We start from the raw sequence: 27,830 nt of genomic DNA, 5'->3' as shown, positions 1-27,830 counted from the left end.
TGCCCACACCCATGAGCTTTTGATACATAGCCATGACACTCTCATGAAACTCCCATGACACTCCCATGAACTTCCCATGACACTCCCACAAACCATGGTGATTAAAAGCGAGTGCTTTGTCACTGCCAAGTTCCCACCCCTAAATGCTTTGTTTTGTGCAAAGTCATCCGGCCAAGTTCCTTCTGACTCAGAATAGGACAGACATTCTCAAACTATATGTAATTGGATCTGTACATGCACTGCATGCAAAAAAACACAATTTGCAGCTGTGCTGTGAGATCTGTCCAACTAAGAATCTGGCCCAAAAAGTGTGAGTGTTCTGGGCCTATTATAAGAGAGGTTCCTCAATTACACTTTCTACTGGAACTTTGACAGCCCCTCGTAGTCTTAGGATAACAAGAAACCTACTACTTAAAAAGAGAGGAAAAGCTGATCTTTGAAGTAATGTGGGTCAGATAAAACAAAAAAAGAAGAAAACATTTCTACACTCACCTTTATTGTAAACTCTACATAGACCTAGCTCATATGAATTTACTGTACCTCAGTCTTATTACTCTATAGAATGGTTGCCCATTGATATAAATTTTGCCCTGTGCCAACTAATTCTTATAATATCTTTACAAATATACATAAACCTGGATGCTTGTGATTGATGTCTAAGCAAAAAAAAAGGAGCCTGTCACTTTATGCTTTATATGTACTTATATGTGTAATTTCGATACAAATGCACTGGACTGGATTTTGGACAGGTGTGACCAGCAAATATAGTACAATCAATGGTTGATCAATGTGTGCTTTCACACTGCGCTTTTCTGAGTTACCTGGCCAAAACTGACCATAAACCAAGAACTAAGAACAATTTTTAAGCATGTGAAAGAACCAGTAGACTGTTTTGCAATGTTAACATTACTTGCTAACCAGTCATTTAAAATTGAATAAAAAGAACTGAAAAATGCTCCAAATTAAGAGTTTAGTAAATGATTGATGCTACCGATTTGTGCACGGCCAACTTCAAAGGCATGATCGTCTGGATTACTTTTGTTCTATTACTCCTTCACAGCAATATATCAAGAAATAAAGGTGGTATATTAAAAGAATATCAAGCTAGTCCAAAGTGTTGTTTATACAGCCTGGCTGAACAGCTGAATTTCAGTAGTTTGACAGCTGTAACAGATAGCCAAGCTTAGCTGGGGACAAACAACATGTGAGCAGGACAAAGAGTCTGTGACAGCATTAGGAATTGGGACAAAGGAGATGGCTGTTCAAGGTAAGGAAGTAAAGTCAGGTTCTGTCAATAATAGCTCTAAGCGTTCATTGTATTAAGCACAATAAAATGACAGAACATTGTACACTGAATCAATTAAAACAAAGAATAATTATCTTCATTTCTGTGATTTTTTTTTCTTTTAAAAAGTATCATACTAATTTCGCAGTATCTAGAGTATCTATTTAAATGATACAGTAACCAAGAATATCTGCCATATGTTTGCAGCAGCCAATATTGATCAAATTCCAATAAAAACCTGCAAGGAAATATTTATATATATATATATATATATATATATACAATAATACTATTCTAACATGCTAATTCTGTTAACATTGCATAAAAAGATGAATTAATGTGCAGATGCTGGTTAGGAATGTAACTGAGATTATTAAACCATGTGATGGAATTTGGTGATCAAATTACTTATGTTATTCATTGACAAACCCTGCTCTAGAAATAGAGGTGGGTAACCGCAAGCAACAAATGCGAACAAAAAAATATCTGGTCATTAACATAGATTTCCCAGTTTAGCTATCTTTACATAGGCCGTATGCATTTCATTTAATAAACTCTGCCAACTACTATGTACGTCATGGTGTAACATGTATGCATCTCAAATAAAATAATTGTTTAAATAAGATACATGCCAACAGGTGTCTCGATAAGAGCGAGTTTTACTTACCACAAAAAATGGACAGATTTGGAGTATCTATCAGTTTACATAAAATAACTTGAAACTAGTCGCATTACTAAAGTGTTATGCTCTACAGGCCACAGTCACTTGGGTACATGGATATCACTTACTTTATATAGAACCAGTACCTGAATAAAAATAAGCACAGAGACAGCTTGAAATACAAAGAGCAACTTTTTACATATTTTATTGAATAACTATGTGTGTTTATATATTTTTTGTCTAGACCAAACCTAAACATAAGCCATTTTGCTGTGAGATAAAGGTCTTCTCCTGTTTTAACCACTTATTTACCACATATACTGTACCACATATTGGAGGTAATTCCAAGTTGATCACAGCAGGAAATTTTTTAGCAGTTGGGCAAAACCATGTGCACTGCAGGGGGGGGGGGGGGGGGGGGCAGATATAACATGTGCAGAAAGAGTTAGATTTGGGTGGGTTATTTTGTTTCTGTGCAGGGTAAATACTGGCTGCTTTATTTTTACACTGCAATTTAGATTGCAGATTGAACTCACCACACCCAAATCTATCTATCTCTGCACATGTTATATCTGCCTCCCCTGCAGTGTACATGGTTTTGCCCAACTGCTAAAAAATTTCCTGCTGCGATCAACTTGGAATTACCCCCATTCTTTGTTATTTTACAGCTATCTGCTTTTAGTGTTCTATTTGTCTATTAACATTTGACAATTGTAATAAAAAAAGGTTGTATTTCTAATGGTATAGAGAGAGAAAGATGGGGGCTGTACACAAATATATTTGGAGCTGGTGGATAGATAAAACACACACATATATATATATATATATATATTTATACATATATATAGAGAGAGAGAGGGAGAGGGGGAGAGAGAGCTGGAGCATCTCAGGCTAGTTCAGGGTATTGATCACAACCAGGGCTCTCCTTCTTCAGCTTCTGCCACCTCTGGTTCCACTCAACCAGCATGCAGTACTACCACCATGAACACCTGGCTGTCCCTCAGCCGGCAGAGGACCCCCTTTCCAGAACCACAAACAGCAGGGAAGGCACCAGACAGGGGAGGGAGCGGTTAGGTGCACATTGATGTAGCCTAGCATACTGGAGTTGCAGAAAGGGCAGTAGGGGAGGCAGTCCAGCAGCAAGTGTAGTCCTTCCTGTAGAGGCTGAATAGGCAGTAGCTATTACCTTCCCACACTCACAGTTGTGGCTCCGAACATGGTGGACAGGACCCTTACAGCCTACCTCCTGTAATAGCGAAGTCCCCTGTAACCCAAGTCCCTGCAGTTCAGTGCGGCTGCGGGAAGTTGGTGTGACAGCAGGTATAAAAATCCCAGTTCTGGCTTAATACCAGCTGCCGATCCAGTACCTGCTTTCCTGCATTTCACTGGGCAAGTACGCTGTGTGCTGTGCACTACCCACACCACCATAGTTACAGCCCTGGTGCTGGGGGTGGGTTTTAGGGTTAAGCACTAGGGGGAATGTTAGGGTTAGCGTAAGGATTAGGGTTAGGGATTTCACCAGTGTACTTACTGGAATGCTGCTCGGCACAGCTCTCTGCCGGAACACAGGAGCTGCAGCATCCACTGGGAACAGGTAAGTGACCACTGGGCCACAAGGGACCAAGTCAAAATTCTTTAATATTGTCATATCTTCCATGTAGAAATGATGAATGTAAACATGCTCATTTTGACCTAATGCATTTCAATATGATAAATAATATAATTCCTTTAAAGGGAACCTAGTATGATCTTCCCTGTACCATCTAGGCTCTGGTGTTTCGTCACTTTCCAAGGCAGGATGCAACTATATAACTGAGTTTCACACAATACAGACATAGATTGCTATTTAAAAAAAATTGTATCCATCATGGATTAATTGTGGTATTTGCAGCTGCATACAGTAATCTGGAGATGGAGCAAGATCAGGAAATCAACCAGTTAGCTTAAAAACTGACCATTGGCCAACTTGTTATTCCATAGCACGTTCACCGAAACAGTCAGCAATTTTAAATCAAATAGTGTCTGGTATATCTCTGGATACTTATTCATATTTTATCTTGTCAGCCATACCTTGCCAAAAAGTAAAAACTAATGCTTCATTATGCAAAGTCAACTGCATATTGACTCACAGAGGTATAGTCTTGACATATATGCTAGACTGGAAGTTGCAGATGACACCCAGCCTTGTTCACCAAAGGTTAATGAAAGGCAGGCCAATTATGTAGACATTGTTGCACTCCCACAAGGGGTAGACCCAGGCCTGAATTTGACCACACAGGATTAAGATAAATGCCACCTTTGCCTTCTCTTAGCAATTAAAAGTGTATAAAACACTGCTTGATGGATCTGGAACCTGGGACTGAGTTAAATACTGAGTTGGCACAGACTGTACTGCAGGCAAAGCAACAGATATTGGCCCTCATTCCGAGTTGTTCGCTCTCAAGCTGCTTTTAGCAGCATTGCACACGCTAAGCCGCCGCCTACTGGGAGTGAATCTTAGCTTAGCAAAATTGCAAACGCAAGATTCTCAAAATTGCGAATAGAAATTTCTAAGCAGTTTCTGAGTAGCTCGATACTTACTCTGCCACTGCGATCAGTTCAGTCAGTTTCGTTCCTGGTTTGACGTCACAAACACACCCAGCGTTCGCCCAGACACTCCCCTGTTTCTCCAGCCACTCCCGAGTTTTTCCCAGAAACGGCAGCGTTTTTTCACACACACCCATAAAACGGCCAGTTTCCGCCCAGAAACACCCACTTCCTGTCAATCACACTCCGATCACAGAACGAAGAAAAAACCTTGTAATGCCGTGAGTAAAATACCAAACTTCTTAGCAAATTTACTTGGTGCAGTCGCAGTGTGAACATTGCGCATGCGCAATTAGCGGAAAATCGCTGCGATGCGAAGAAAATTACCGAGCGAACAACTCGGAATGAGGGCCATTGTACATTGGGATTGCCCATGGCTGGGAGGTGATCGACAGTAAGTAGGTCAACACTGTCTAGGTCAACCACTATTGGTCTACAGTAAGTAGGTCGACAGGGACTCTAAGTCGAAATGTTCTTGGTCGACATGACAAAAGGTCGACATGAGTTTTTTAAATTGTTTCCCATTTTTTAACTTTTTCATACTTTGCGATCCACGTGAACTACAATTGGGAACAGTAACCTGTGCCAAGCGCAGCGGTAGCAGAGTAAGGCACCTTGCCCGAAGCATGGTGAGCTAAGTGAGCCATGCGAGGGGACACGGTGCACTATTTGGGGTTCCCGGTCACTGTACGGAAAAAATTACACCAAAAAAAGTAAAAAAAAACTCATGTTGACCTTTTCTCATGTCGACCTAGTACATGTCAACCTAGAGTCCCTGTCGACCTAGAAACCATGTAGACCTACTTACTGTCGACCAATGGTGGTCGACCTAGACACTGTCAACCTAACTCTAATCTACCTAACATACAACACCCGGCTGGGAGTGCACCTAATTGTTGAGTTAAATCTTGCAGACGCTGTATGTATTATCTGCTGGTAATACTTCTTATGTCTATCAAAAAATGATATTACACACCACATCAATTACCTTGGAGAAGGACTCCGGATGGAATCCAGAGTTTGAGCCAGAGCTCCCAGAAATAGTTCAGTAAACTTTTTGTAAAAAATGTGGTTCCTGTATAGTACAGGAGCCAAAAAGAAAAAAGAAAGACTATGTGTCTCTTCTGGGGCACACTTTTCTTGAAAATTATGTGGTCTTGTAATACTTGAAATATAACTTTTATTAGTAACCCTCTTAAAATAATGGCTATAAGGCAAGAGAAAAAATAATAATAATGACAACAATTAAATAGAATTGTCTATCCAAATGAACATCAAATGTTGTGATACAGGTTTGACATAATGGCTCTTTGAGCGAAAATGTGTGTGTGTCTCTGATGTTTGAGAAGATAATGTCTTCTTCCGAATTTATAACAAAATAAACTATGACTGAAATAGAAATAGAAAAATACCGGAAGGAAAAGGGTCTTATTCAATATAATATATGCCAGGCTCCACCCTGATTGCTAAATGTATGTGAAATTGGGCATACTCAGTGTGGTTTGACCGCAGGTAGATATATCACACCTGGTGACACCTGGAACCATGTATTGAAGGCTCTGAGAGAAATCCCAAAGTTTTAGGTGAGAATTACTGGGTGCTCCTGAATCGAGATACTGGTGGTACCTGGTATTCGCTGATGGTCTCCAAAAACAGGTGCTGAACCGGCCCCCTGGGCTAAACTTCAAAGAAATCAGATGAGGTTGGGCCTCTTCCGTATTGTTGACCTTGGGTGGATAAATAGCACCTAAAGGCTATTGGAAATCAATAGGGAACTAAAATTGGCTGGGGGCTGATTGGGTCTGATCTGAGGTGTATGTGGGGACTCCCCAAATTTTGAGAGGAGTGCTGAGTGGGTGATAGTGTAACACTGCTGTGAAGGAAATTGAGTATAGGAGAAAAAGAGAATCAGGTCTGAGTTAAACACCACTTCTGCTTTTTGATCATCTGCCTGGGCATCGAATGAAAAAATGAGAGGGTGGTGAGAAACGACACTGAGACAGAAAAAAGATAGAGGAACACTTCTACTGTCCTGTTTTGTAGCAAAATGGTGCTCTGTTTACATGATGCATTGCAGAGCCACCCAGATTGTTTAAACAGAATGAGAGGGAGTTCCAGAAATTTCATATGAATGAAAATGTTTCTTTAACTGTTTCTATATAGAAAAATATTCAGATGATCATTTGTGATTAATCACGTGTTTGATACAAATACTTTGAAAATAATGTGTGATAAATCACGTATTTGATTCACGACTGCTCAATACAGTCAGCAAAAAAGTCAATTTCAGTTATTGCAGTGTGTCAGAGAAAGTCACTATCAAGGAAGATGTAACCACTGTTCTTATAAAGAACCACAAAAACCAAAAACCAAAAACGCAGGACTGAACCTATTAGGAACCATATATTAGTTGTTAGTGGGTATTGCTAAATTAAATTAATAATGAGTCCTGGATATTGGTGCGGCTTGCTGGTAAAACTGGTATATTCCCATTGTTGCCATATGTCCCTGGTTAACAATATTTGTATCTCTCCTTGGTTAGTTCACTTATCAAAAAATATATATATAGTCACACAAATGGTTAATGAGAGAGTGAATAACTGGAGCAAAAAAACAGTTTACCAGAAAGAATGGGTCCGATGGAGAGTCAGGAAAGTCCTGTAACCTGCTAATAGGTAGAGGGGTGGGATACCCCCCTGGGTCGTTCCAGGTGTCACCAGGTGTGATATATCTACCTGCGGTCAAACCACACTGAGTATGCCCAACCTCGTCTGATCTTGGAAGCCAAGCACTGTGGGCCAGGTCAGTACCTGGGTGGGAGACCACCAGAGAATACCGGGTACTGCAGGTATTTTTATCCAAATCCAGGACACAGGACCTAGAACCAAAGTATTATTCACCATCCAAATTTTGGAATTTCACATACATTTAGCAATCAGGGTGGAGCCTGGCATATATTATATTGAATAATACCCTTTTCCTTCCGGTATTTTTCTATTTCTATTTCAGTCATAGTTTATTTTGTTATAAATTCGGAAGAAGACATTATTTTCTCAAACATCAGAGACACACACACACATTTTCGCTCAAAGAGCCATTATGTCAAACCTGTATCACAACATTTGATGTTCATTTGGATAGACAATTCTATTTAATTGTTGTCATTATTATTATTTTTTCTCTTGCCTTATAGCCATTATTTTAAGAGGGTTACTAATAAAAGTTATATTTTAAGTATTACAAGACCACATAATTTTCAAGAAAAGTGTGCCCCAGAAGAGACACATAGTCTTTCTTTTTTCTTTTTGGCTCCTGTACTATACAGGAACCACATTTTTTAGAGATAGTAGTGCCAACAATAGATAATGAGATTGTGGGAGGTGAGGTTATGCGGGAGGGAGGGAAGATGATCAGCTCAGTCTTAGACATGTTGAGTTTAAGAAAGAGCTGGGACATCCAAACAGAGATAGCAGAGAGACAGTTGGAGATTCGAGTGAGGAGAGCAGGGGAGAGGTCCGGAGAGGAAAGATAGATTTGAGTGTCATCAGCATAGAGATGATATTGGAAATCAAAAGAGCTAATGAGCTTACCTAGTGAGGATGTATAGAGAAAGAAAAGAAGTGGACCAAGGATAGAGCCTTGTGGTACACCTACAGTTAGTGGAAGTGAGGGGGAGGTGGAGTCATGAGAGAGAAAATGAACGGTCAGAGAGGTAGAAAGACAGCCAAGAGAGGGCAGTATCATGCAGACCAATGGACTGAAGGATTTGCAGTAGGAGAGGATAGTCCACAGTGTCAAAAGCAGCAGAGAGATCAAGAAGAATAAATAGAGAGTAGTGGCTCTTAGATTTAGCAGCATGGAGGTCATTGCAGACTTTTGTAAGGGCAGTTTTAGTGAAGTGGAGAGGACAGAAGTCAGACTGGAATGGGTCAAGCAGTAAGTGTGAAGGAAGAAAGAAAGGAAGTAAGGCGGTTGTAGACAATACACTCAAGGAATTTGGAGGCAAAAGGGAGTAGAGAGATGGGTTGGTAGTTTCAGAGAGTGTTTGGATCAAGGGTAGGTTTTTTAAGAATAGGAGAGATGAGTGCATGCTTGAAGGCAAAGGACACAGTGCCAGATGAGAGGGAAAGATTGAGAAGGTGGGAAAGATGGGAACAGGCAGAAGGAGAGAGGTAGGGGAGGAGGTGGGAGGGTACAGGGTCAAGAGGGGAGGTGGTAAGGGGAGAGGAACAAATGAGGGCCATGGCTTCCTCACCATATGCATGGGAGAAAGATGTAAAAGTTGGTGAGAGGGATGGGGAGGGGTGGTAAGTTATGGGAGAAAGCTGGTTGCTGATGGTCTGGTGTGATGTGATGTCCTGACGTAGGGAGTCAATTTTGGATGAGGAGTAAGTGGCAAAGTCAAGAGCAGAGAGCGAGGAGGGGAGATGAGGTGGAGGTGGGCAGAGGAGTGAGTAATCTAAAAGACTATTCAAGTTAAGGTAGATGCAGCCTCAGTCATCAAATGGGGTCCCTGCATGAAAGAGGACAGTTGATAGGGATGTATTTTTAGGAGATGCAGGGAAATTAACACTGCAGAGCATGTGGTGGGAGACAGGACACCCCTGCTGGACTGAACAGGAGTATATGATAATTGAAACAGAATATATCTTTTGCTGACCCTTGTTTGTGATATGTCAACATCAATACACAAAAAAAGGAAGGAGTGTACTCCCAATATTATTTACATATGTAGCATGGGGGAGGAACAAAGTATTCTAAGGTTTGGCATTTACATTTGCAGCATAAACCATAAAATGTCAACTTTATTAGTTTTGTTAAAACAAGCTAAATATAAAAACCTTAAGTGAAGAAGTGGTGGTAGGGAAATTAGTGTGTAATGTTAAAAAGTGAAACACATGGCTGTAGTACATTACAGATTAATGCAAACTTATGTTTCTTCTTACAATCTTAATAAATAACAATATTTGGTATTGTATGTTCTTCTAGATTAATGTTATAAAGTATTGGTTACCAAACTTTCTTCAATGACGGTGCCTTAAAGTATCAGCATTTTTTTCACAGCACCCCTACTGTAAGATAAAAGTTTATTATTTGTATATTTGGGGGGGGGAAATCAATAAGTAAATTGTGCCTACCTGTCATCCTTAGGTTCAGTTATGGTGAGTTGTGCTTCTGATTGTCCACGTTGCATGACTGCAGTGACTAGGACTGTTTTTTTACTATCACTTCGACCTTAAATAATTTGATTTTGTCTTGGACCACCAACTCAAGACACCTCTACAAGAGCCTCACAGCTCCCCAGGGTGCCTAGGCACACAGTTTGGAAACCACTGTTATAAAGTGTTATTTATTTGTAATGATTCATTATTAGAAAGTAGTAACAATCACTACATACTGTAGGTTAAGTTGCAAATTGATGTGTGATACAGATAGACACAATGAAACAATGGGTTGATTCATTCCTGATCGCTGCTGTGCGTTTTAGCATCAGGTCCTAACTGTGCATTCATATGCACCGCAATGCACACGTGCGTCAGACAACAACGGGCATCATCGGTCAGTGATGGGATGTTGCGAAAACTCCAATTGCACGGGCGTTTGCAAGGTGACTGACAGGAGGAGGCCGTTTGTTGGTTGTAACTGACCGCTTATTGGGAGTGTCTGGAAAAATGCAGGCGTTCCCAAGCGTTTTCAGGGAGGGTGTCTGACATCAGCTCCAGCCCCGATCAGCCTGTTCTCATCGCACTGTAGGAGTAAGTCCTGGGCTGCGCAGAGACTGCATACAGTGGATTTTTGCAGCTTGGCGTACACACTTGCAAGGCAAATTTACACTCCCCCTGGAGGTGGCGACTGTCTGAACGCAGGACAGCAAAGTTAGCAGCCCAGCGAACAGGTCTGAATCACCACCAATGTTGTATAGTATAAATAAAAGCAGGGTTTAGAGCCAACTCTCTTAAACTGGGTACACACAGATATATATATCTGCAGATCAATGGATACACACTGCCTGATCCGTCGTGACTGACATCACGAACTTGGCCGGCATTTATATGTCCCCGACCAGTTGAGCCATCTCAATCACCGCCCGCTGGTGCAGCATATATCTGTAGATATATTAGACATCATGTGTGCTGCAGGACACTGGCTGACGGACATGTAATATATTAGCTGTTCAATAGAATAGCCGATATATCGGCCAGTATGTGTACACACCTTTACAGAGATTGAGATGCATTTAGTGCTTTTTTTTTTTTTTGTACATGTTACAACTGATATACCTGTGCTATTATTGAATGATAATTACGGGTGTGGTATGGTATGCCGGCGGCCGGACTCCTGGCGACCAGCATACCGGCGCCGGAATCCCAACCGCTGGCATACCGACAGCGTGGCGAGCGCAAATGAGCCCCTTGCGGGCTCGCTGCGCTCGCCACTCTGCGGGCACGGTGGCGTGCTACGTGCGCCATGCTATTTATTCTCCCTCCAGGGGGGTCGCGGACCCCCACGAGGGAGAAAAACTGTTGGTATGCCGGCTGTCGGGTTTCCGGCGTATCCCTACAGTCGGCAACCTGAAGACCACCCATAATGACATATGTCTGTTCATTAAATGGTAATTTTTACTACTTACAACCCCTTGTATTCTAAGGTATCTGGTCCATAGGTCGACAGTCAGAAGGTTGATACATGCATATGGTTGAAGTGGTCAAAAGATCGATAGTTCAAATGGTCGACACAACCTGACAATGGACGACACGACATATAGTCGACAAGGTTTTGGGCATTTTTTTCAACTTTTTCATACTTTATCATCCATGTGGATTGCGATTGGGAATGGTGACTTGTGCTACAGCAATAGCATAGCGAGGCACCTTGCCCGAATCATGACAAGAAAATTGAGCCAAATGCACAGTGACACAGTATACTAATTGAGGATTCATGTGCCGAAACCTACTAATTGACACTCAAAAAAATAAAAAAACTTGTCGACCTTTTCATGTGTGATCCATTTTAAGGCCAACCTTTTTCCTGTGTCGACCTTTTGCCCATGTTGACTTTGTGCATATCAACCATATGGTGTCAGCCTAGACACTGTCAACCTTTTCTCTGTCGAACTATTATACCATAACCGTATTCTCAGACGATGTTGTAATACACTAAACAACAAGAAGCATGATTTGTACTAAGCATTCATATTTGGCCACCAGAGGTGTTGGAACTGGGGAAGGGGGGCAAAGGAGCAGCATGCCCTCCCCCAAACAGAGGAGCAGGTGCGGGATAGGGGGAGCGCTTACCCCAGATCCCTGCGCGTGACTCCTCCTTTGAAAAGTGTGCTGCCGCAGCCTGCTATGCCCCGTGTCTTGTCCTAGCCGGCTCTTCACAGATGCATTACTGGGAGGAGGCATGGCCACGCTGAGCCTGCTGGGACATCCATGCCTCCACCAAGTAATTCATCTGTGCTAGGACAGAACATGGGGCACAGCAGGCTGTGACAGCACACTTTTTTAACAGGAGGAGTCTCCCAGTGATAAGTGCCCTTCTACCGCACTGGGTGGTGGGGGTGGGCCGCTTTGTGGGGAGCACCAAAATATTATTTTTTTCTATTCTCCCCCAACCTCTGAACATTCTGACGCCCCTAGTAGCCACCGAGCCTGGTTGTAACTAATGCTTTGTTATTACTTATAAACTGGTTTGAAACATATTTAATAATGTATGATAGGATTTGTACCCAGTACTTCCAGTCGTCCACCATGCAAGGTGGTAATTATACATAATACTGTAAAACAGTGTTCATAGTGATGACAGATAAAACCTGGTGTTTATTCTTTTATAAAACATTGTTCCATTGGGTCTATGTGTACCAACTTTTCTTCAGCAAATGTGTCAATAAGCGGAGATGATGATTTTGCATTGCTTTATCCTATGCTGGGTACACACCATGCGATGGTGCAATTCAGCGATGAGGAAATGCGATGTAATGATACATCACATCTGCTGTACACACTAAACAATCTATATGCCAGCACGTTGTATCATTACCTACTGCAGGATGTAGTTATGATCCCGGTGGTCGGGATCCCGGCGGTCAGCATACCCATGACGGGATCCCGGCCGCCAGAATGCTGGCAAGGGGCCCAGGACTATTCCCACTCGTGGGTGTCCATGACACCCATAGAGTGGGAATAGAACATGTGGCGAGTGCAGCGAGCCAATGAGACCATATCGTGGCGAGCGCAGCTAGCCTGCAATGAGCTTCATTGCGCACACCCCCCACCGGTATTCCGGCGGCCGGGATCCCAGCATCGGTATGCTGGCCGTTGGGATCCCGACTGCCGGTCACCCAATCCCAACCCCCTGTTGCATGTAACAACATCATGCAGTACATCCAATAGGGTGATTCAATTAACAATGGTCGCGAATTACAGATTGGGGGTACACACTAAACAGTGTTTGCGATACATCATTCCGATCTGCATTGGAACAATATATCACACAATATATTTTATAGTGTGTACCCAGCTTAAGTACAATATATCACACAATATATTTTATAGTGTGTACCCAGCTTAAGTACAATATATCACACAATATATTTTATAGTGTGTACCCAGCTTAAGTTACACACACCTTAAACATTGTTACAACTGTAACATTTAACAGCGCTATACCTGAGTACTTGCTTAAAGGATAACAGTTTTTTTTCATATGCTTTAGGAAGGAAAGAAGAAAGAAGTGTTGTATTAGTTACATGTTTAACCTGTAACATAATTATCCAGTATATACTCTACACTGTGTGCCACTTCTGCAAACTAAATTTGTCATTCTAAACCCTCCCCCATCTGGACAGAGAAAGAATTACATATTTGGATTCAGTTATAGTAGGTTATATACTACTATTGCTGTTACATGTTGTCATGTTCTGACCACTGACTGAATACATATTTTATGATTTTATGGCCATGATAACATGGATTCCTCTAGATGCATCTAATCTTTCTAATGTAACTTTTTCAATAACTGACAATAAATCTAGATATTTTTACTAGAGACACGCACTGACCCCTGTGTTTAGTTTTGGCTCTAATTTATCAGAAAATGTTTGTTTTGGCAAAACAACCCTCAAGTGCTTTGGTTCAGATTTCTTTTTTTCATTTGGTTAAAAATCAATGAAAAAATTAATAATTAATATAAATTGATGCAAGTTGATGAAAACAACTAAAACTGCAATTTGTGCAATCCAAAACCCGAAATTCGGATTTAAAATTTGAATTCTGAACCACGGCAAGTTCTGAACAATGACTCAGTTCAAAACAGATCTCCTTGGGAGATCCGGACTGTATTTTGGTTCAGTTCAGATCCACAAATTTTGTGTGGATTTGGATTTCTGTAGAACCTAATATACACAGTAATTGAAATGTGAAAAATGAAGTAGTAAAAAAGTAAATAGTCTATAGTACGCAGCAAGTCACTTAGAAATAGTATAAAGTATAATTTTATAATGTCACTGTTCTGTTCTGCCAGTACATGTTTTTCTAACCATATATTTTTTTAATTTGCAAAAAGTACATTTTAATTGAGCGTATAAGAATTCCAGTTTGATATAAACATAAGAATCGTTAAGACAGCACCAGTGAATTGTGTTACAGCACTTGTTATACATTATAATCACAATATGAAATGTGCCTGCTCACTTTGCTTTTAATAATTTCAGGCCGTCTGGTTGCATTCCTGTTACTTATGTGAAACATCCATTGTGATTTATGATGGGGGCGTTGTTCTAATTTGTAGCAATTAATATACTACTGAATACAGGATATTAATTTAAGGACAAACACAAATGTGCTGAGAAACAACAATTAGCTGGAAATTGACAGTAGAAACTTTGTTGCTTAAGTTTGGCTGCATGAGGAGAAAACCCATTTTTCACGAATCCTGAAAGGTTTAGTGTTTGCTTTTTGAAGAGTAATTATCAGTTCTATACATAAATTCCACAGCTTTGCATCAGTTTCAGTAAACGGACTGGTGTATTCCATCATTGTTGCTGCAGAATTTTTTTTTTCTTTCTGGATCTTAGAAGAAAAACTGAAAAGGAAAGTACTGATAGCTTACACCATGAGTCTCAGGCCTGCGTTGTGGCCTGTCCTCTCAGTGTCCTTCCACAGGCCTGAAGTCATGCATCACTCATCTTGTCACATTGAACTCCAGATGCTCCTACCCTGGAGAATGCTCTGACTCTGGCAATTTTTCTTCATTCTCACTAACAATTTGGTAATGAAATATTGATTTTTAGTTAGATTCATATTGATGCTATTAGGTTTGCATTGATAAATCATGCTGGACTCCTATCTGAGGGGCTAGAAAGTGCTACACTGAACCCTGGAGATTACAATCAACTCATTGATGTGTTAATTTGATGGATTTTTTGTTCTCTAAGAAGGAGTGGGAGGGAAGAAGAAGATTTTTCTTCATAGCTCTTACAAAGTTTTCACAGTGAAAATGGGAAACTGTAATTGCAGGCCTCTACGTACATTAACTTTTAAAAGCATTTTGTGGCTTAGCATTTAAAGGAGGGGGTTAAAAAGGTTGTTAACTGTGTTCCAGACTTTCACTTGTCTGCAGAAAATCTAATATGTTTTCTAGAGTCAAACAAAAGTAGATAGGAAGAAGACCCTGTGTAGTGTTTGCTATCAGATTTATTTGCAGCTGGAAGCTGTCCCTTTTTTCTGTTTTATTCATAATGGCAGTATGCCACTTATAGTGTTTCCTCATGCATCTGAAGACTATTTAAAATGCCTCAAAACTTGATTTATGCTTTCTGTAAGTGTAATGCCTGTCATTAGAACATAATATATGTTGAATTACACATTGAACCAAAGGATTATATTGTGATTGTACGACACATAAATTAACTGTATATTTTTCTTTTATTTATTTATTTATTTATTTATGAATCCTCAATGAAAAAAATGACTAGGCTAGTGCTTTCAACCTCTCATATGATATAATGCTTTATGGATAAGTAGCATCTAGCGTAAAGATTTGATTTGACCCTTCAAGCTGTTCCATTCACCACTACTGCTAGGAATAAGTTAGTATAGATTTCTAATGTATATTTTCATAAAGTTAAGGATACTGCATCAATGCAAATAATATTTATATTTATTGAACAGGATTTGTCATCAGCATAGAAATCAGTTTACAAATAAGAGCCACATTCTCTATGTGGGCAATGTAAGCGCATTGTGGAACGTTTAATAAGATAAAAGCAGAACAAGTTAGAAACTTTTTTTTGATTATTCTCTCCAGCATTTATGTTAATATCCCAGTCGTTCACTCGCCTCTGTTTTCCTTTGCTCACAACTGAGGCACAAACCTCTGCCCTGATTTTACAAATCTGAATATTTAAGTTAGGAACCAAGGGGAACATTTACTAAGGTGGGAGGTTTTTTTTTAGAACTCGTGATGTTGCCCATAGTAACCAATCAGATGCTATTATCTTCTAGAAGTAGCTAGATAAATGTTAAGTATAATCTGATTGGTTACTACGAGTGACATCAAAGTTCTAAAAAAACTCCTACCTTAGCAAATTTACCCCCAAGTATGCAATGTAAACAGTACAGTTTGCCTAAATCTTTTAGACATGAAAATGTCTAAAACACATTTTTGTCCTTTTTGCCATAAGTTATAATTCTTCACAGAATTTTAAGAGTTAAACTCATAATGTTTCACTACATTTTGTCATGTGGTTGATGCATAGATGTGGACACTAATGCTGTAGAAAGGCAGAAAGTCAACTCTCCTACTTCCTAAGTGATGCCAAAGGGTATGGAAATAAGAGCTGTGTTGCTCTGGGTGACTCTACATACATGCAGGGCCGGCGCTACCACTAGGCAGCTTTAGGCAGCTGCCTATGGGCGGCGACCACTGGAGGGCGGCACCGCTTAGTGAATGAAAGAGAATGCCTTCTTTATCATCTACCTCGCCTCAACCCAGCCAAACTCCTCCTATTCTTTAAGAGACAGAGGAGCAGCTCGTGGGCGCCCACCACGTCTGTCTAACGAGTGAGTTGACTGACTATGTGTGAGTCTGTCCCTGATTGATTCAGCAAACCTGCCCCCCCACCTCTGCGATAGCCCGTATAGTGTGGAATGTGTTGTGTTCAGGCTGCTGCCGCCTGTCTGCCGCAGTGCTCCTGAGTCCGGGGTCCCACATTATCATTATGAGAGCTCTCACCGGCGCAGCTCCCCCACGCGATGGTCTCCCGCCGCCCGCGTCATGATGCCCGCTCCGGAGTCCCCCCCCCATCCCCCCTGCATTTGGGCACATCATGAAGTAGTCACCCGCTCGCCTGGTCCGCTCCGCTGCCGCATTGTGTTACTGCTCCGGCGTCTCCTCCCCACTACGATCGCCTGCAACTTGTCATCTGCGCTCCCCCCACCCCACCCCCCCAATCCCGCGACTGGCTCCCGTGATGAGCACTGGCACTCAGCGAATGGCACCTGCTGCTGCCTCTTGTTACCAGCTCCCCCACAGCTATATTTGGCTCCCGCTGCCCCCTCCCCCCCTCTCCTCCTGCAGCTTGTTCCTACTTGGTTCATCCCCCCCCCCGCAATTGGACTCCCGCTGCCCCCCCACTCGTTACCTCTTGAGCTTCTGCTTCTGCCTTGTTTTCATCCTTAATACTATTAAGAAAAGTGGTTGGACAATTTTATAACTAAGTTCAACATGCATACATCAAAGATTACATGATGGACATACATCAAAGATTACATCTGATACAAAAAGTAGTGTCTGTGTAGTTTGTGTGTGTCAGTAAGTGGTGTCTGTGTAGTTTGTGTCAGAAAGTGGTGTCTATGTGTGTTTGTGTCAGTAAGTGGTGTGTGTGTGTGTGTGTGTGTGTGTGTGTGTGTGTGTGTGTGTGTGTGTCAGTAAGTGGTGTGTGTGTGTGTGTGTGTGTGTGTCAGTAAGTAGTGTGTTTGTGTGAATTAGTAGTGTGTAGGTCAGTAAGCATTTGTGTCGTAGTGTGTGTCAGTAAGTTGTATCTTTGTCAGCAAGGGGTGTCCATGTACAGTACATGCCAGTAAGTGGTGTCAGTAAGGGGTATACTGTATATCACTAAGTACTGTGTGTCAGTAAAGGGTATATGTCAGTAAGTATCTGTGTCAGTACATTTTTGTGTCAGTAAGGTATGTCTGGGTATGTACTGTATGTGCCAATAACTGGTGTCTATGTCAGGGGTATTTGTCAGTAAGGGGCATCTGTGTCAGTAAGGGGTATCTGCCAGTAACTAGTGTCTATATCAGTTAGGGGGTGTCTGTCAGTAAGTATGTATGTGCCAACAAGTGATGTCTGTGTCAGTAAGTGGTGGTAGTGTATCTGTTTCAGTAAGTGTGTATGTGTCAGCGGAATCTGTGTCAGTAAGCGTGTCTTTTTTTACATTTTTTTTTTTTAGGGGACGATTTCTTTTTTGACAGCTGTGGAACTTCTAAGAAGCCACTGCCACACTTTTATCTGAGGAGCGGGTGGGTGTGTGTAGTGTGAGGAGGGTAGGGGGGGGGCAGCAGGCAGAAGTTTTGCCTAGGGTGCCGAGAAGCCTTGCACCGGCCCTGCATACATGCGCATGACAAGAACATCCAAAAGGTGCTCCAGGCAGCTCTGCAACAGCTCCAGACATCCTGCATGCTAAATGCAGGTGTCACAGGGCAGCAACTCTCCTACGCCCTGGTTGCTGGCACTGCTCACACTCCTCTAGTTAAAAGCCTGGTAGACGTTTTTTTTTTTTAAATCAAGTGTTTTTTATTGCTTTTCAAGAACAGAACAACATAAAACAATACAAAATTTACAAATAAACAGTTACTTGTGCTTTTCAGACATCTTCACCAAACATCAAGCGTATGGCCACCTAGTATCAATACAATCTGTAAACATAGAATATAAAGGGTTTTAAACTATGACAGCCAACAGCAGTATAATAAAGATATTATATCCTCAATAAATAAAAGAGACACACTAATACCATTCATCAGAATAGTTAGGATATAGAAAGATAAAAAAGAAGAGAATCGGGTTAAATTACATGCCGAGATGCTTGGGAGGAAGACTGGACCATGCCGGGAACAATACTGCGCTGTACACAACACATTCACACAATATTTAAGATGGAGGATCAATAAAGTGCAGAGAGTTCCTCCAAGAGCCCCATATCTTATCAAATTTCAGTAGACAGTTACGTTTAGTGTACATAAAATGCTCATGAGAGAGAGTAGTATTCACCAAGGCAACCAATTCAGCAGACGACGGAGGGGCATGAGTCATCCAGTTGCGGGCTATACACACTCTGGCCAATGTTAAAGCTGTGTTGACCTAAAGACGAGAGTGAAGCGGGAGTGATTCCTGTAAATCAAGGCCAAAATTACAAATATGCGGGGTATTCAGCGGAATCTGTATTCCTGTGTGACTCACAGAGGCAGTGACATCCTCCCAGAAGGCATGCACCCGTGGGCACTGCCAAAGCAAGTGCCAGAACCCAGCATCCGGAGCAGAACATTTCGGACATGTATCAGAAGCCGAGCCTCCAAACTTAAACAAACACAAGGAGTCCAGTAGACCCTATGCAGGATGTACAGCTGTATCTTGGAAGACATGTTTTTGCACCAAAACAAAATCAAGTGTGAGATACTGTACATCCAAAAAATGATGCACCTTGAGCAAGTTGCAGAACTGGATGCATCTCATAATGTGTCCAGCTCTGCAGGTTTACCATATGTATTAGTTTTACGACAGAACAGAATAAAACAGATGTATAACGGACAGGCTGATGGTATATATGGTTGTTTTATCCAGGAGATATAGCTTGACAGTGGTAGTAGTAATACAGAAATAATACTAATTAAGTTTAATGAAATACAAAAATCTGTTGTCTTCCTTTTAAAACATCAAATGGGAATCTGCTTTCATGCAATAGAAGGATTACAAATTTCAAATAAATAATGCAAATAAATAGCAGCTGTCATGCTAACTGTATTTATAGTATCAGTGGGAGATATAAAGACGCATTAAGTCAATCAGATGTTGCTGCCAATAATCATCATCATCAATATGTATTTTGCAGCAAGGGTGTAGCACCTAGTTCTCCTGACAGGCACACACCCATCATTCTTCTGGTCTGATCATGCCCTTTTACTGTACGTGGATAATGCATGCATGCCCCTTCTATCCTGCATATCTAAAAGTTAGGTGAGGTAAGTGCAAACTATGTCTGAAACTACATACAGTATGAATAGAAGTGTAGGGATTTTTTGTGCACGTGTCTACTACATCTACTACATAAAAAATAATTTGCATTGAAAAAAAGTTCCCCCCCCCTCTACATTAACCATGTTATGTTCAAAAATTAGTTTTTGAGGGTATAGCACTGCCAATTATGTTACCACTGTATAAAGTATAACAGTAAACTGCAAATTAATGTGGGTCATTCAAAAGAGTATATCTGTTCATTTATGTTGTCTCATGTACCACTTATCCTTATGTCCAATCAGGGGTGTAACTGCCAGAAGCATTGGAGACGCATGTCTCCGGGCTCCAAGCCCTAAAGGGGTCCCTCATGTACAGCAGCACCTGTGTGGTTCACAGTGGGATCTAATTGTGACTGCTGCTTTTCCAATGGAGCTCTACAGTGCACCCTGCTGCTGATGCAGAGTTAATCGGCTTTTTCCCAGGAGCCCTGCTAACACTTTCATAGGGGAACAGGATGGTCCCATCTTGTACTGCTCAGTATGTACCATGTTGCAGAAGGCTGAATCTCATGAGTCTAACTTTGACATACCGACCATTACAGCTGCTTGTAGAGTCTGCATGTGCACACACATCATGTTTGTTTTCCCTTTAAATGAGGGGGGGGGGGGACCAAGCTCCAACTTGCCTTTGGGTGACTGGGATGAACTTACGCCACAGTGTCCAGTTCCTATTTCCCTAAAGATTCTATACTTCACACTCACACCTCCAAGCCAGGTAAAAGTAAAGGAGGTTAGCTTGGATTATTACTATCCCAATCTTACACATACACAGTTTTACCACAGGTTCCATCACTCACATTCACATCATTTGAAGTACATTCTATCAGGATTTGCGCTCCTTTCTACAAAAATTCTCACGTAAAGTTGGACATCAATGGCATAAATCTCATACACCAAGTGACTTCCCAAGACATAAGACTGTCTATCACTCTTATAATAATGCCCTGGACCCTGCCAAACAAACATATTTCCAAACTCCCATCTCTGTTCACGCCTCTAACCCCAAGCAACTTTTTAATACATTTAAATTACTTTGTACCCCTCCCTCACCCAACCCACTAGCCACTATAAATGTGCAAGATCTTGCTTTCCACTTCAAGGACAAGATTGATAAGATATGAGATGAAATGGTATGCTCTTCCTCTTTCAGTGACCTGCTCAATTCCCTACCTGAACCCTCTGGCACTTTCTCTTCATTTGATTCCAGAAATGAAGATGAAGTATCAACACTCTTCTCATGATCCTGTACCCTCACAAATAGATAAAGCTCTGTCTCCTGTGCTCATCCCAACATTAACTAAAATCTGTAATCTCTCTCTCTATTGGTATCTTTCCTTCACTGGTCAAGCATGCAGTGATTACTCCCATTCTGAAAAAAACACACTTCTGATCCTAACTCTCTCTCAAACTACCATCCCATCTCTCAGCTCCCGTGCCCTCACAAGATACTTGAGAGACTTGCCTACTCTCACATCACACATGCCTCACACACTTTCTTAACGCACACAACTTATTGGAAGCACTTCATAAGGCTTTCTGTCACAACCACCGGCCAATTCTCCAGATATACCAATCTGAGAATCGCCGTGCATGACTACTGGATTACTTTAAACCCAAAACTGCCACCAGCAAGAAGGTTTAGCGACTAAACGCAAGGCTGTCTTCGCTTTGGCCTACATACACAATTATTAATATGTCACAAAATAATAGCATGGACCATGAGGCCTTTGGGCAAAAGAACCCAGACCAGAATAAAACATTAGATGTTTAATTTCAACAATATCTTCAGAGCTTTAGTTACAAAAAAGAGTTACAAAGATTATGATAAATATTTTAAAAGTACACATAGATCAGGATACAATTTCAAATAAAACAAAATGGAGGATAATTTCAGAAACCTAACTTACTCAGCAGTAGGTGAGCCTTCTGTGTGGAGGGATTTTACAATGTAAGAGATATGATGCATTTCCAGCTGTTGGCTGTTCCCACAGAAATGAACAACACAGTATGTGTGAGAGGGGAAGATAAAGCCCCCTCACAGCTGCAGCCCCCACCGTTTCCTTAACTCTCTCAATGCTGTGTACCTGGGCAGTGAGAAACCAGATTTACTTTGGTTTCACTTTCAACAGCTGTCTTTCTTTTAAGTTTCAAGAGGCCAGGTTTCTTGACCTGTGATGTTCATCCTAACTAGTTTATAGCTTCTTAGATAAGGTAAGGGCCATAAACTAACCTCTGACTCCCCACTATACATCAGTGTCCTCTACTCCCATATCTGGGTAGCTAGGAGTTCAATTAGAGGACAGGCTGGCAGCCATGTTGTGTCACAGACTCCATTACAATATACACATAGACATTAAATACAAGTCTTATATCGCTGGATGCAAGTGAATGTTTCATTTGCCACATTTCCACCTGTAAATACTAAATTGAAGCCTAAGAGGACCAGTGACACACATCACAGTCTTACCTGTGCACCACTGACCACCTGTTCATTTTGGCATGAAAGCCCAGCAGCATTTCCGTGCTGCGCACCCTTTCAATGCTGAATAGTGAAATTGAATTGTTGGAGCACCAGACTACACTTTAGGAGTTTGCCATTATCTCCAGAAACTCTATTCAACCAAACGAGTGGATTGTTGTCCGTGATTATAATGAAGTCTTGTCCATACAGATATGGCTGTAGTTTTTGGAGAGCTCACACAATTGTCAAACATTCCTTTTCAATGGTGGCATAGGCCACTTCCCGGGGAAGCAATTTCTTGCTTTAAAAAAATTCAGGATGTTCGTCCCCCTGCTCTGACTGACCTGACTGAGTGCAGCACCTAAACCGTAGTTAGAGGCATCAGTCTGTACAATGAACCTCCTTTTAAAATCTGGGGCCTGTAGCACAGGTGACTGGGCTAATGCAGCTTTTAGAGCTACAAAGGCCTTCTCTATCCAGTTAACCACTCGGGGAATTTCTTTTTCATCAAATCTGTCAAGGGTTTGGCTAATGTGCTGTAGTTCCCCGCAGTTCCTAAAAATTACATAACCTGCTTTTTAGTCTGAGTGGTAGGCCAAGCAGCAATAGCCTCTACTTTGTCTAGCTCTGGATGGATGATACCACCCCCTACCCGGTGCCCTAGATATTGCACCTCTCTCATGCCAAGTTGGCACTTCTCTGGATTAATTGTTAAACCTGCCCCAGTGATTTGGCCTAATACACTCTCCAGGTGGACCAGGTGTTCCTCCCAGGTCTGGCTGAACACTGCAATATCATCCAGATAGGCAACTGCGTGTCCCTCCTGGCATTCCAGCAGGTCATTAACAAGGCACTGATAGGACGCAAGGGCATTCTTCTTCTCAAAAGGCATGATCAGAAACTCAAACAGCCCAAATGGGGTGATTAATGTGGACCCCTCATAGGTCTCAGGTGACAGTGGGATCTGCCAATACCCCCTACTGAGATCCATGATGGTGATGCATTGTGCCTGTGCAAGCTGACCGAGCAATTCATCTTTCCTATGCATGGGGTAGGCATCAAATACAGTTGTGTCTTTTAACCTCCTGTAGTCTTCACAGAACCTGGTACTACCACACTTCTTTGGGACCAGTACCACTGGTGCAGCCCAAGAACTGTGAGACTTCTGTATAGCACTCAGACGTAACATAAGATCAATATAATATTTAATTGCTTCCGGCACTTCCAAGGAAGCACTATAGGCTGTCTGTCTGAGGGGAGTCTGATCACCTGTGTTCACACTATGGGTAACCAAGCTTATCTTCCCAGGTTTCCCTGCAAAGTGGGACTGTTAAGGCTGTAGAGTGTCAAAAAGCTGTTTCAGCTGCACTTCTGTCAGTTATGTACCATAGTGAGCATGGGCCAGTGACACCCCTTCCTTTGCAGCAGATGCTTAATCCATTAAGGGGTCAGGCTCCTGCTCACTCTCAGGCAAGCTACACAAAGCTAGCACACATGTACATCTGTAATGATACTGTTTAAGCATATTGATGTGGTACACCTTCTGCATCTTGCTTCCCTTGTCCAATTATACTAGATAATTTACATCATTCAGGCACTGCAGTATGGTATACGGGCCCTCCCAGGCAGCCTGTAACTTGTTCTTCCGCATAGGGATAAGCACTAGGACCTTTTGGCCCACCTCAAATATGCGTTATCTAGCAATGCGGTCATACCAAAGTTTCTGTCTTGTCTGTGGAGCCTTCAGGTTGCTCTGCGCCATTCCCATGAGGGACTGCATTTTTTTCCATGAACTGCATGACATAGGGTGTCATTCTGAGTTGATCGTAGCTGTGCTAAATTTAGAACAGCTACGATCATGAACTTAGACATGCGTTGGGACGCCCAGCACAGGGCTAGTCCGCCCCACATGTCAGTGCCGGCCCCCTCGCAGCTCCTGCGGCTGGCCGGGAGTCGTGTGTCGCTGGCGCTGGCCGCAGCGGCTACATGAGACGTCATGCAGCCACCACGGCATGCCCCCCCAATGGCCCGGCCACGCCTGCGTTGGCCGGACCGCACCTACTAAATGGCGGCTTAACGCCGCCGTTCAGCCCCCTCCCACCCAGTGACCACCACTGTTTCAGAGGCGATCGCTAGGCAGCGACGACTGCCATGCACTGGCACACTGCAGCACTGGTGCATGCGCAGTTCCGACCAGATCGCTGCGCTGTGACAAACTGCAGCAAGCGATCGGGTCGGAATGACCCCCATAGTGCAGTACTGATGTTTCAGAGGTGATCAACTTTCCTTCCCATTCTTCCCTGACTAAGTCTAAGGGTCCTCGCACCCGCCTTGCATAGAGGAGTTCAAAGGGCAAGAATCCCATGGATTCTTGAGATGCCTTGCGATATGCAAACAGCAGGTGCGGCAGGAACCTCTCTGAACCTCTCCCCTGGGACTCCACGAAGGTCCTCAACATTTGTTTCATGGACCCATTAAATCTCTCCACCAGTCCATTTGTCTGCAGGTGATAAGGCGTCACAATGAGGTGATTCACGTGCATCCGTTTACAGAGGCTCTGCATGAGATCTGACACAAACTGGGTAAATTGGTCAGTTAACATCTCTTGCGGGAACCCTACCCTGGAAAAGATGTATATGAGGGCATCAGCAACCTTATCTGCCCAGATGGATGACAGAGCCACTGCTTCCGGATACCGGGTAGCATAATCCACTACTGTCAATATGTACTTCTTCCTGGAGCTGCTGGGAATAGCTAGGGGCCATATGAGGTCTACAGCAACCTGTTCAAAAGGCCCTGAGATAACTGGTGAGGAGATCAGAGGGGCCTTCCCCACATCCCCAGATTTCCGAATAAACTGGCAGGCATGACAGGAGCAACAGTAATAACGTATGTCATTCCCCAAGCAGGGCCAGAAAAAATTGTGTGCCAAACGTGCTTGGGTTTTGCGCTTACCCATATGTCCTGCTAAGGGAATCTCGTGGGCAACTTTCAGCAGTCCTTCCCTATTCCTCCATGGTACAACCAGCTGCTTACTAGGACCCCCATCTGGATCTTCACCTTGGACATTTCCCTTTCTGTACAACAGTCCATTTTCCATAAAAATTTGATCTGACCCCCCTTTCATGCCAGCCTGATTGAGCCTCTCCCTAACAGAAGCTAGATTATGGTCAGTGCACTCCTCAGCTTTGAAAGCATCACTTCTCATTAGCTGATCAAGGTGAGGGAACAACGTTTGTGTTTCACTGCCCCTTAGACTGGACTCTGTGCTAGCAGATTGTACAGGAGAGGAGGGGGCAGAAGGGAATCACTTTCTAGTGAGACAGGACCTCTGCAGGCAGATCTGCTGGTTGTAACAGCTAACACATTGTACATATAGTATTTGGCTCAACCCCTGATATTGGTACATTTGCAATTTGACCCACTTCTGCCTGACCCATTCCTTTCCTGTAGAAATGCAAAGAGTTATTGTCTCGCACACCCACATTGTCATCACTTTGCAAATTACAAACATTTGTACTCACGCTGGGTTGGTCACCAGGGGTTACCTTGGAAAAAACAGGGTTAGATTGTACCATTGCATCCTTAACAACATCACTCTCAGTTATATATACAGTGTGCATCTTTCCCAAATCTCCAACAGTACGGTAGCAGGTAAATTGTCCAGCACCTCAACATCCCAAATGCCTCTCCTAACTCCACAGTCCAGGTACACCTGAGCCATAGGCACCTCTGGGTGCAGCCCACCCTCTCCCCTTACAGCAATAGTCTTTCCTAAAATAATGCTCTCAGGGTCCACTAGTGCCAGATACACCAGTGTCAGGTATGCACCAGAGTCCAGTAAACCAAGTGTTAATTGCGTTCCTACCATAACTGCTTGCAGGTTACCTCTGGGCCGATCTGGGAGTCCTTCCACACACAGGACAGTGGGCACATGTTTCCCTGCAGGAGATTTCTTCTCTTTGGGGCAAGTAAAACTGATGTGCCCCACTTCACCAAAATTAAAACACCTGCGGCCAGTTGCCAAAACAGGTTTTTCCACCACCCCCCAACAAATGTAGTGGCCACTGGTTTAGTTGGGAAAGACCGTGGGGGTGACCCTGTGGGTCCCCGTCCTCTCCACCCATCTTGCCCCGATGCTTCCCAGACCTTCTTTGCCACGGAATCCCTGGTGCTGGTTTTTTGGTCTGCCAGGGTGGAAGCCTCTTCAGATGTCTTAGGATTCATATCCAGGACCCACTCTTTGACCTCAGCTGGGCAGAGTGCAATGTACTGCTCCTGGAGTATGAGATCTTTCCGTTTATCATAGTCCTTCACTTGCAAGCCCTCAACCCATTGATGCAACAGGGTTGACAATTGCACTAACAGTCCCACATAGGTATCGGAGGTACTGAGCTTTGAGTCTCTGAACTTCTGTCTGTAAGCCTCAGGGGTGATGTTGAAATGCTTTAGCAATGCTTTCTTAATTGCAGCATAATCACCATCCAGCTCCTGGGGAAGATCTGCACATGCTTCCAAGGCTTTTCCCCTCAGCCTAGGGATTTAATAGCTCTCCCATTGACTGGAGTCCAGTGCAAACTGACGGCAAGTATCCAGGTCACCATCTATCTCCAGCACTGGAAATTGATCATGCCGGGGCTTTTTCCAACCCAGTTCAGGAACAGCACTCTGGCCTCAGAGCTTCTCAAGCTCTAGCTGGTACTCATGTTCAGCTTTGCGCTCTGTAACCTCTCATTTAGCTTTGCACTCTGCAGCTTCTCATTTGGTTTTGCGCTCTGCAGCCTCTCATTCGGTTTTTGCACTCTGCAGCCTCACGTTACTGCTGTATCAGTTGTAGAGGTGACACATCATCTGTATCCCTCCTACAGCTGAGGGCAGTTTGCAAATATTGGTCTAAGGCACTATCTTCACTGGAACTAGTAGAGGGCTCCGACCTCCTCCTAGCAATGGTACCAGTATCTATTGTAATATCCAGGGACAGAGGATTTCCCCCTACAGCATTTGTCTCAGTCTGATCCCTCCCCTCATACTGCCTCTAGTCGGCTTCTTGGAGTGCTTGAACCAGCTGATCCTTTGTATGCTTGGTGCTGGCAATCCCTCTGTCCTTGCATAGCTCCACAAGGACATCCTTCCTCATTTGCTTATACTTGGACATCTTGGACCTCATTTTTTGCCAAATAAACAGATAGAAAAGAAAAATGAGAGAAGGGAAGGGGAACAGAAATTGCCCTTCACGGTGTGACTTTTAAAATGATTATAAAGCTCTGAGTTCTGGTTCTGGCGAAGTGGGTTTTCCCATCAAGGAATTATTCCCAAATTCACTTAAGTTCTTATAAAGAAAACAATTATCAATCCCACAACTGCCAGTCACTTTGTCATGACCACCGGCCGATTCTCAAGATACACCAATCCGAGAATCGTTGTGCATGACTACTGGATTACTTTAAACCTGAAACTGCCAACAGCAAGAAGGTTTAGTGACTTTATGGCAAGGTCATTTTCACTTTGGTCTACATACACAATTATTAATACAACACAAAA

The 27,830-nt window shown here is 42.7% G+C and overlaps 1 long non-coding RNA gene and 1 pseudogene across 2 annotated transcripts in view; both read left to right on the top strand.

Annotated features, from left to right (window-relative positions):
- The first annotated feature begins 1,030 nt into the window (after positions 1 to 1,030).
- LOC134928067 (uncharacterized) overlaps positions 1,031 to 27,830 on the top strand; it is a 284,893-nt gene continuing 258,093 nt past the window's right edge. For both annotated transcript variants that reach the window (XR_010177818.1, XR_010177819.1), the window contains exon 1: positions 1,031 to 1,267. This is a non-coding gene — a long non-coding RNA (uncharacterized LOC134928067). The remainder of the gene's footprint in view (positions 1,268 to 27,830) is intronic.
- On the top strand, positions 7,266 to 7,383 carry LOC134930087 (5S ribosomal RNA; annotated as a pseudogene).

Source organism: Pseudophryne corroboree, chromosome 5 (genome assembly GCF_028390025.1).
Source record: "Pseudophryne corroboree isolate aPseCor3 chromosome 5, aPseCor3.hap2, whole genome shotgun sequence".
NCBI classification, from domain to species: Eukaryota; Metazoa; Chordata; class Amphibia; order Anura; family Myobatrachidae; genus Pseudophryne; species Pseudophryne corroboree.
This window is presented reverse-complemented; position numbering and strand designations above follow the sequence as displayed.